The sequence below is a fragment of the Tympanuchus pallidicinctus genome, unplaced genomic scaffold (genome assembly GCF_026119805.1).
Source record: "Tympanuchus pallidicinctus isolate F22 unplaced genomic scaffold, pur_lepc_1.0 scaffold2, whole genome shotgun sequence".
In the NCBI taxonomy this organism is placed as follows: domain Eukaryota; kingdom Metazoa; phylum Chordata; class Aves; order Galliformes; family Phasianidae; genus Tympanuchus; species Tympanuchus pallidicinctus.
Window position 1 is genome coordinate 4,610,102 of NW_026294721.1, and position 11,615 is coordinate 4,621,716.

At 43.2% G+C, this 11,615-nt stretch overlaps 1 long non-coding RNA gene across 1 annotated transcript; it reads right to left on the minus strand.

Annotated features, from left to right (window-relative positions):
* Positions 1–776: 776 nt before the first annotated feature.
* Positions 777–5,778, minus strand: LOC128080662 (uncharacterized). Its single transcript, XR_008206842.1, has 3 exons — positions 3,190–5,778; positions 2,694–3,012; positions 777–1,458 (listed from the first exon to the last, which is right to left on the minus strand). It is a non-coding gene; the product is annotated as an uncharacterized LOC128080662 (long non-coding RNA).
* Positions 5,779–11,615: the final 5,837 nt, after the last annotated feature.

Here is an 11,615-nt window from a genome sequence, read left to right on the forward strand (position 1 = left end):
CTCCAGGGACAGCGAGCCCAGGACCTCTCTGAATCACAGAATGGCCAGGGTTGAAAGGGACCTCAAAGATTGTGAATCTCCACCCCCCTGCCACACACAGGGCCACCAACCTCCACATTTAATGCTAGACCAGCTTGCCCAGGACCCCATCCAACCTGGCCTTGAACACCTCCAGGGATGGACGGGGCATCCACAGCCTCTCTGGGCAGCTGTTCCAGCACCTCACCACTCTCTGTAAAGAACTTCCCCCTGACATCCAACCTAAACCTTCCCTCCCTCAACTTGAAACCATTTCCCCTTGTGCTGTAGTTGTCAACCCTTTCAAGAGTTGATTCCCCTCCTTTGGGCAGCCTGTGCCAATGCACTACCACTCTTTCTGATATTTTTCATAATATCCAACCTAAACCTCCCCCGGCACAACTTAAGGCCGTTGCCTCTCGTCCTGTCACTGTTACCTGGGATCCCCAGCTCACTACAATCTCCTCTCAGGGAGCAGTACAGAGCCATAGGGCCTCCCCTGAGCCCGCTCTTCTCCAAACTGAACAATCCCAATTCCCTCATGTTGACACAAGTCATTACCGCCTAATACAAGTGTTGTGGGACAGAAGCCAGCTCCACTCACTTGAACATAAGAAGAAATAAGCCTGTTTTGGGTTGGTTTAATGCAGTGACTTTGTTCCTAGCAGAGAACGCTCTGTTCTGCCAACGCTAATTTAACTGATTCAATCAGCTAAGTAGAAAGAATCCATTCAACCCAGGGAGAAACAATACAGCAGTGAGCAGCACTCAGGTGGCACAGGAGTTCCCCTGCACCGCTTGGGACAGACTGAATTCTGTCTCAGTGTGGGGCAGCCAAAGGGTTGGAAAAAAGCCATGGGATTTAATCTCTGAACAATGCTTTTCAGCCACTGCAGAAGGGGTGGGTCTTCCTAATACATTTTTAAGCGTGCAACCTTGTTTTAAGAGCAATGCGGATTTTGGAGCTGAACCTTGTGGAAATCACACGTCCAGAAACAGCCGAATCCCAGTGAAAACATCTTTTTGCTCATTTACTTAGAGCTGGGCTTTGATCTTGTTTGAAAGCAGATCTTCATGAGGTTAAACACAGGACTTTCTGCCCAGTATGTCTGCAGAGGGCTCGACCTTCAGATAGGAAAAACAACAACAACCGAAAGGAATAGAGTGTCATGTTAATGTTTACTTACCTGGGAACTCCAGCAGGAGCATAAGATAAAATCACACTGCCTGCTCACATTTTGCCTTTCCTAGATCTTTAGATGAAAAGAATTCGCTGCAAGCATAAAATTAAACTTCTTTTGATACTCCCTTAAAACTAATGGTAAAATGTTTTTCTTTCCTTTGCTTACCTTCTGGTTGTGGGAATTTGGAGCTTAGGGACTATGCGCTTCCTTGGGGCCATCACAGAAATCAGCCAATTTCTCCCAGCCAAGGCTTCTTCTGTGTAAGAAAAGGCAATGCTAATGCTTTGTTTGTTTCCATCATCTGACAAAATGTGCAGTGTAAATAAATCACCCTTAAACATCTGGACTTCCTAGCACCAGGGGTAGAAAAGCCACATCTGCGTTTTGCAGGGTGTCCTGTCTGCACTCCAGAGCCTAAGTCTGGTATTTTAAACTGGAAGAGGGTAGATGTAGACTAGATATTAGGAAATAATTTTTTATTTTGAGACCAGTGAGGTTGTGAATGTCCCCTCACTGAAAGCACTCAAGGCCAGGCTGGATGGAGCTGTGAGCAACCTAGTCTAGAAGGAGGTCTCCCTGCCTATAGCGGAGGGTTGGCAAGAGATGCTCTTAAAGGCCTCCTCCAATCCAAACCATTCTATGATTACTTCCATGGCATATACACAGACTGTGCTCCAAGCACTGGCACTCAGAAGCACCTGGATAGAATTGTCACCTGCATCAAACTCTCTCTTTCCCATGAACCTGAGATGGGTACAGAAAGTGCCTGCCAAGCTCACCTTCTCCATTCCCACAGGTAACTCACTCCTAGCACACACAGCATCCTATTTCCCATATGCACATTTCCATGCAAGAATCCGTGTATCTCCTCTCCTGGATTTCCTGATGACTTGTTTTATGAGATTGTTGCAGACAACACAGGGAGCATTTAAGCTGCTTGTGGACTGGCATCTATTACAATTCAAGCCACCTCTCATCACCCCTTCAGCTTCTCCCTGCCCCTCCAGGAAGGCCTGGTTTTCCCTTAAGTCCTATACTCAACCAGCCAGCCTTCTGCAGGTGCCTCGGGTACCATAGGGCATAACAGACAGCACTCAGCAGCTATATTTAGGCACTGGACATGAGCCTTTGCTGTCCAAATGGCATGCAGCTAGGGAGGAAATTCAGGTCCTATGTGCCAGATGAGTACACATGTGCTGTCCCAGCTCTTGTGCCCTGGGAGACCTTGTTGGTGCCATCAGCAGAGACAGAACAGCAGTTCCTGCCAACCATCAGCCCATCCCCATCATTTTTTCCCTGTTCACTCCTATAGTTGTTTTGGCACTTGTGGAAACCCACAGAATGACATTCAAATCCCTCCTTTAAAGCATTTTCTTCTACTTTGGTATTCTGAGAAACCTTTCGTCACCAGTTGTGGCAGAAAAGCAATGGATGGCTGAACAACCCTACACCTGCACCGACCAAAAATGATTATTTTTACTTTTCCCATACCTCCATCATAGAGGAAATTGCAGGCTGGGCATGAAATTTTGATTGTCAAATATACATATGGTCATATTCAGAGTGGGTATTTTTGTCTGAGTTGAATTAGCCACAAGTGCCACTAGATGTCACAGCTGCTTCATTGTTTAACTCTTCTCCCAGGGCTGTTACAAGTTTGGCTGAAGAGTGAAAGCAAGGACTGTGCAGCAAAGCAGAACCAGGCTCCTCTCCTCAGGCCATTGTTGGAAGATGCTTTAGGACTGACTTTTCTTGAGTAATGACCTCATGTCCTGCTGAAATCCTCAGACTGGTCGGGCTTGAAGGGAACCTGCAGGAAGCAGAGAGTCAGGGAGGAGAAGGGGACATTGGAAGGGCACAAAAAGCTTTGCTAAAGGCAGGAAATCAAAGTGACCACAAAGATATGACCTTCTCTATGCTGATAATTTCACTGTTGGAAAAAAGTCACTTTTCTACACTTTTTCTGGGATTAACCAATAGCATTTACCTTGGTGCTGCTGATGCTTGCCAGTTGGAGCTCATGAAGACCTGCTTCCTCCTGCTGAAATATTTAAGAAATAACAAAAACATCAAGCAAACATAACGACGCCAAACTCAGGGCATTTTCTGTCAAAGGCAGCTAATTTTAGTGCCACTCTGCTGCAGAGATTGGCTGCATCCCTGCCCTATTCATGGCAGAAAGGCAAATAACTGCATCACAAAGAAGCCAAGTGAATGGCAGGGAAAGAGTATTCTTCCTCCCTCCTTAGAGCAGCCCGATGTCTGTCTCCTCTCATGTCACCCATAGGAACCTGTTCATTCGCTGCGTTTAGCTCTGAGGTTCCCAAAGGAGGATACATCTTTTCTGGAGGCTGGTTCAAACTAATTATCTCCCACAAACCTTCAGAGAATTTTCCTTCTCCTGAAGACACCGCAGTTAGAGCAGCAGCCTGTGCCATCGCTGTGCACGTGAAAGTCATAACAATGCTGGAGAGAATTAATTCCTTTATTCACTCTGTTGTGACCAATAATTGCGCCTGTGGATTCTGTTTTCACTCCACTGGCAACACTTATGTTACAAACAAAACCAAAACCGAATTCCTGTGAAATTGCTATGAAAGCATTCCCTGAAGGGGAAAGCAAAAATGAAAACAAGGGGGAAAGAATAAGAACAGTGGGAAAAAAAATTAAGAGAAGTCAGATGTGGTTCAGGAAATAGCTAAAGACAATTTCCAGGATGAGCTCGCTTCTATGGCCATGTGTCATCACTTTAACCTTGTCCCACCTAGGCTGCAAATCTCCTGTTCTGTAGGGAGCTGCTACTAGGCTGTGGGAAGGCCCATCACCCATGGACACCCCACCTGGCACCTCTGCAAACAGCATCCCTGTCTCCTGGAGCAAAGCAGCATCTGGCAGGATATGGTTTGCTTCAAAAGCAGCCTCTAAATTTTATCTTTGAAACAAAAGTCAACACTCTTCCATCCCTGGAACACTCAAGGTTGGGCTGGATGGGGCTCTGAGCACCTACCTGCCATCTACACCCAAAGCTGTAGATGTAGGTTCATTGCAGGGGAGTTGGACCAGATGATCTTTAAAGGCCTCTTCCAACTCTAATGGTTCTATGATTCAGTACACACCATGCTCTCACTGCTATCTCTTGTCAGAGCTGCCAGATGAGTCTATGGGTCAGATGGAGGATGTATTTTCCAAGTAGGGACAGCATGGTGTCATCACACAACTCCTACTTCTAGGTCTTAATGGGAATTGGTCTCATCATCCCACAGAAATCAATAGTCAGAGGATTGGCATCATAACCAGCAACTGCAGCAAGGTTCCCTATTTACATCTGGAAGAAACTGATGGAGGAAACAACAACCTAACAGCGATTTCTCATCTCCAACTCCATCCTAACAAACCACACAGTCTCTGGCATGGATTTTTGGTCTCGCAGCCAGCAATGTTCAAGATAAAGGTGATGGGGAACTTTCTTCCTGATGTGGCTTCCTTCTTTCTGCACTGTGGCTCTGTAGCTCAGCAAATTCTCTAAGGAATGCTTACAGAGAGAGAGGGACAAATGTAGAATCTTTGGAGTTGGAAGGTACCTCTTAAGGCCATTTAGTCCAATTCCCCTGCAATGAACAAGGACACCAGGTTGCCCAAGACCTTATCCAGCATCACCTTGAAAGTCTCCAGGTGTGCCTCACCACCAGTGAGTGGTTGGAAGGTGCACTACAGAAAAGAGCTGGGAGTCTTTCAGCAGAGCAGGTGTGTGAACTCCATTCAAACACCATTTAAAGAAATATCTACAAGTTGACTAAAAAGTATACACTTAAACGTCAGTGTAAATCCAGCTCTGAATGGACAAAGCATTAAGGCTGCCTCCCTCCTCTCTTCCAGATCTGAGAGCACATCACGAGGTGTCTTTAATCAAAGCCAGGAATTTTTCACTTGGAAACTTCCAAAGGATTTGAATTTTTGTTGTTGTTGTTTTTTCTTTGAAAAGAAACAAATGAGCTCATTTTCCCCACTGCACTTGGTACTGGCTACTGACAGCAGTGGGAATTCAGTCCTGGAAGGAAGCTGCCATGCCTGTGCTCTCTAGCCCTCTAACGGGCTCTTGTTAATCATATCATAAAATGGGTAAGGTTGGAAGGGACCTTAAAGCCCATGCAGTTCCAGCCCAGTCCCAACCACTAGATCAGGCTGCCCAGACTTGGTGAGAACTCATACTAATGAGCTATGATGTGCTTAATCCCCATAACAGCCCAGCTCCCAGGTCAAACCCCTACCCACAAAACAGCCTTTCACAGCATCCATAGCTTTCCACAGCTTCAGCTTTCCATCGTGTTCACAGCATTGTATCTTTGTTCACATGCTGATCTAAATAGAATCATACAACCATTAAGATTGGAAAAGACCTCCAAGATCATCTAATCCAACCCCAACCCATCACTACCATGTCCACTAAATCTTGCATGCCTTCTCCATTCCCAATCCCACAAAATGTTAAAATTTAACATTTTAATGTTAAATTCTGTTTCTGCATAAGGCAGGAAAGCTCCCACCTGTCCACTGTGATAATGTGCAGACATCTCCTTTGCAGTCCACTGCTGATGAGTTGTCTGCAAACCAGATGTACACAGCTCACATCTGCAGAGCCACACAACCCTGGGGTTGCTCTGAACTCTCATTATTTCTCACTCCATCCATCAGCATAGAAACTCTTCATGCACCAACATGGTCTTGCAGACTCCGCTACACTGCTTCCAAGGCAAGCATTAATTGAAGGAAAACCCAGTTTAATTCCATCCCTAAAATGAAATGGAAAGGTGCAGGAACTTTGTGTCCCCCTATCTTAATTCTTCAATGTCAATACTAATTCTGTACAGAATCAATGGAATTATTCACAGGTTTGCAATCACCCAAGCTCATGTCTTGAGGAGGGCCACACTGCTCATCCTACATTCCCAACTGGACATACCCAGATGACAAAATATGATTTGGGTTGAATATCCTCATGCAGCAATAGGAAATTTGTGCCTTCTGCAGTGATTCTCCCAACGCTGTTCCTCCTTTTTTACCATCCACTGTGCCCATGAGTGCCGTGTGGCAAATTGGAACAGATGGCAGTGCCCCAAATTGCTCTTTTTATTCTTTTGTATATAATTTATTGTTCCTGCTTGGTTAGACTGGAGTAACTAGGTTGATGTCATGGTCTTTTGGATGTGGCTTTTAAGGCTAAGTACCCAAGATGAGGGAAAAAATTAGATGTCCATTAACTAAGATTTAAAATAGCTAATTAAGATAACAGCTGATGCATAGCTAAGCAATAGTTAAAATAAATAGCTGGTGCATAGCTAAGCAATAGCTAAAATGAATAGCTGATGCACAGATGTATGCATCATCTTAATGGTCTGCAGAGAAACAAGTAAATTAACAATACTGTGTGAAGGAGAGCATGGCTGTAATCGTATCTCGGATAGCTGTCATATTCATAAGTATAATTAGTCAATGATGACAAGTCAATTACAAATATGTACTTACAAGAGGAAGGCCATGAGAAAGTTAAATATTTTCTTTCCCTTTATCAATGATTTGATGGACTTCAGTCATATTCCCACTGTATTCATTATTTTAAGATGTTTTATTTAAGCTGTCTTAAAGAATTTTGGTATCTTGAGCAAGTAGGCACGTGTGTTCATCAAAGATTTGGATGTTGCCTTCATATATGTGGAAAGTATCACATTTGGTTACCATTTGTGCTATGATAAAAATACAGAGCTATTCTAAAGATATAAAACTTGAATTGCCTGCATAAAGATTTTATTTTATTGATGGTTTTGGGAAGGGTTGCATCCAGTGTTGTTTTCTGAAGTTTTAGCAATGGGCAGTGATCTGTTCACGTTAATTTATCCATTTCTCTAATTATTCCTTGACGTGTCCTTGTTATTTATCCCTGTTCCCTGCCAGGAAGCCCCACTGAGCTCATCCTGGCTCCAAGCAGCTATGTGACACTGCAGCAGCATCAACACCCCAAAATCACACAGTCACAGTTTGAGCTGGAAGGGACCTTTAAAGACCATCTGGTCCAACTCCCTTGCAATGAACAGGGACACACACAGCTCCATCAGGTGCTCAGAGCTCCGTCCGGCCTGACCTTGAGTGTGTCCGAGGACGGAGCATCCACCACTCCTCTGGGCAATCCGTGCCAGTGCCATTACTATCCTTATGGTAAAATAACTGTACAATAATGCTCCTAAAAACCAACAGGCTTATTTGTCTTGCAGAGCCATAAGTGAGATGACTCTGACCGTAATGTTTGGAAAATGCAGATGGAAGTGGGTGGGAAAAATGAACGCCTGTACTTCACTTCTGTACTCACATGGATGGACTGTGTGTGTGTACTGCAGGTGCATGGAGTTACTGTCCTTTTTATGACCAGATGCTGCTGTGGATAGGGTAAGTGCTGGGGAAAATCTATCTGCTTCAAGATCATTAGGAGTTCTGCTGCTGAGTGAAACACCAGCGCAGTTTTAACCTGAACGCCGATCTGCAGCATCACTGCTGTGAGAGAGCCCCGACAGCATCAGGTAAAATCAATGCGAGTGTTAGAAATAAGCTCTTGGTGCCATTACAAGGTAAACAACCTGCCCAGGTCTTCTCAGATCAGCCTCAGTGCTACAGAGAGTTGCCTTCCTGGGGAAGGACAAAAATGAGTTCTTCCTGTCTTTGAACATCCCTTCTGTTGATGCTGCGGGGATTGGGAGCAGCACTAACTAGTGAAATGCCACCAGTACACGTATAAGGAATATCAGAAACAAAATATATTCCCTATGAGAGGGAAAAAAAGAGGCCAATAATGTTTCAAAATATTTTCTGGAAAGTTTCTCATTATTGAATTCTGAAAAATCTTTTTTTTTTTTTTTTTCTTTAAACATGAAATGTATTTCAAATGTAACTCTTTATATTTTCAGGACAGTATTTCTATCCAGAAAGCGTTGCTGGCCCTGATGTGCACCCAATAAAGGATGGCAGTTAACCCTGGCCTGCAGGGTCTTTAAGGCTGTGTGAGACCCACAGAATCATAGAAAGACTTGGGTTGGAGGGGTCTTTAAAGATCATCGAGTCCCAACCCCACTGCTGTGGGTAGAGTTACCAGCCACCAGACCAGGTTGCCCAGGGTCCATTGGCATCTCATTGGGCTGCCAATTTCCCACTGAGAAGAGATAGAATTTAGATTAAAAACAGTTTAGAAGCCATCTGTGATCCCTAATGCACTGCATCCACTGTGTTGTGTCGTTCTTTTGGGTCTTCAAACCCGGTCATCAGGTCTAATGAGACGCATTTACAGAGGCATAAATGACAGATTCCAAAGTAATTTTTTTATTTTATTTTTTTTCAGTTGTAAGCACACATCCTGCAACAAGTGGAACAAGTTCTAGGAGCTCTAGAGCTGAGAAAGTCCAAGTTCAAATGAAAAACTGAGACTTTACTAGCTTGGTATAAGACTTTATATATGTATATAATATACAGGCTGCTCTGGGCAGCCTGGTGTGGTGGTTGGCAACCTTGCCCATGGCAGGAGGGTTGAAACTAGATGATTTTTGAGATCCTTTTCAACCCAGGCCATTCTCTGATTCTCTGATTCTCTGATTCTATCATACAGCATAAGTTGAGGGGTTTGTGTTGTTTTTTTTTAATCTTGCTTTATCCTAGTGATGTTTTTCTAAAACAAATAGCTGTGCCACTGACTCCAGTTCAGTTTCCTGCCACTAGCTGTTGAGATGGCTGAGAGTTAACCACCCTAACAGATTTCTACTGAGCTGGATGGATGAGAGCTCTGCAGGAGGAAACTCAAACATCCCTACCACCCATTCAAACAGTAGCATGAACTGTAAAGATTTCCTGTATCCTGAAGAGCAGTATGATAAGGTTTGGGCTCTGGGACTGGGGCAGGTGTGCCAGGAGGGGTCAGGTCCTGTCTGTAATAGATGGGATGAGCTGATTTAGCTCTTTCCATAGGGCTCCATGCTTGCTCAGGCTGCACACGTAGCTTTCGATTGGCAAGTTGTATGGACAAATGCTATTACTGATGCAGTAAAACTAGGAATAAGTTGCTCCTGTTCCTGCTTTCTCTATTTGATCAGCAAAACGCACACAGAGAGAGATCGATAGACAGAGAAATGTATTAGAGCAGATGGTATTTGCCCACGCCTCGCAGCTGTCTGGCTAAATAGCAATATTGATCCTGTAAATAATGACATCCCTAAAATATTGTCTGTATTCTTCGAGCAATAAATGTAGGCCTTGGGGCATGAATGTCTCCACTGAATGCATTTCACTCAGGAAAAGCATTGCTATCCTCCACAGAGCACCTGCAGAATGGGCTCTCTCACATTGACCACATCTTATTTATTTCTCTTGCAGTACCAAATGAAAACCAGAAAAGTAATCAGATTTCTTTTCCCTCTTTTTTAGTATGTGGTCCAGAATTTATTTAATCCAGAAATGTCGAAGTCTTCTAAGCAGCCGCTGACTTAAAGAGGCTTATTTGTCCCTTTATAACTAAAATATCCCAAACCTGGAGGATTTAAAACAGCAAGTTTTAAAGTAGGAACACTGCACACTTAGTAAGGAAGGGCTTGTATTACAGAACTGAAGAACACATCACAGCTCTACCAAAGCTGTGGAAGACTTTGGGCCAAATTACATGCTCTGCCCTTTCTTCCATACCCTGGTGACTTGTCATGAGTGGTGATCCTGAGGGTTCAGTACTGAGGCTGGTCCTGTTTAATATATTTGTTGATGATCTGCATGAGGGGATTGAGATTGTCTAATTAAGATTGCAGATGGCACCAACTTGGGAGGAAATCTGTCTGCAGGTAGGAATGCCCTACACAGGGATCTGGATAGGCCAGTTATATGAGATTCAACAAGACCAAGTGCTGGGTCCTGCACTTTGGTCACAACAACCCCATGCAGTGCTACAGGCTTGGGGCAGTTGGACTTCTTACCATCTCAGCAGAGAAAAATGTTAAATAACAACTTGCTCTTCAATTATACAAGAATTTGGGTGTACAAGATTTTGGTAAGGAGCTGACAGATTGGATTCCTTGCTAGACTGGTCCAATCCTCACTAAACCATACATAAACTCAAGAAGAAAATGGAAAGATCCTCTCTGAAAAGCTGCACTCCATTAAGGGTAAGAGGAAGGCAAAGCTCCTTTTTCAAGCAAGGAATTAAGGTAGTAAGACAAGTGTCACAGTGTATTGTCTGCATCTACAGTGGTGCTTTTCAATTTAATTTGTCATTTCCAAATACGTTATGTTGGAATTAAACTGGATGCTTTATTAGAACCTGATTAGCAGAAGACTCTGCACTGTAGCATATCTTACGAGCTACTGAAATTAAGGCTTTGAAAATGTTTTAGGGGAATTTATGCTTAATTACCAATTTTGATGTTTGATGTTAGCTTTTTTTTTTTTTAAATCAGCCTTGCACTGGAAGAGTACCATGAGGGAACGAGGAGGTTGGTGTTGGTGTACAAAAAAGGGATGATCCCAGTTGCAGATACTTTGGCTTCTGTGATATTTTTATGCATGACCAAGTTTATGTGCACATTTTTACAGATATAGCATTAGATTAACTCTGAATTTGGAGTGATTAAAGAATATTCCTAATTCAACATCCCAAGTTGAACTGGATATTAACAGCTCCTCCAGACTTACTGATTACATGCAGATGAGCAAAGAGAAGTCTTTCCTCGTTTGCGAGATGGTTCTGACTATATGTTTAAAGGATATTAATTCTCATTATACCTGATTAATACTCATTACAGCTCATTTTTCTTACTGGTTATAATGTGCTCATGTTCTCTTTATCACTTGGGTTAGAATCATTTGTTTTAATACATGGAGCAGACATACTCTGTGCTGCCTGCTCAATTATTTCAGTTTCCTTCTATGTCAGGTTCCACAGTACAATAATTAGATCATAAAACGAGACCCACAGAGACAATAATAAAAACCTGACCGGTGGTAAAACTTGTTTGATAACATGGAACAAGGTGAATCACTTTAACTAAACTCTTAATTTATTTCTCCTTAGTTAATTCAGCTTAATTAGATAACCTACTAACCAAAGGTTAATTCAGTCCTACCTGAAGCACTCTACTATTGTATCTGTGTTGCTGTTCTTATTTTTCTTTTTGAATGATACTAGTGCTTTATTTCCCCTCTTCCTCATTAATTTTACTGCTGCTGTTGATCTTCCTAGACATATTTGTTTTCTCCAAGGCCAAGCTAATCCATAATTCAGTGCAAGTGGCCAATCAGCTGTGCATTACCCACAGTGCAGAAAGCAATGCCAGGGTTTGCGTGCAGGGATGGATTGCAACCTCTCACCATGAAAAGCATTGGGTAACAGGGAAAGGT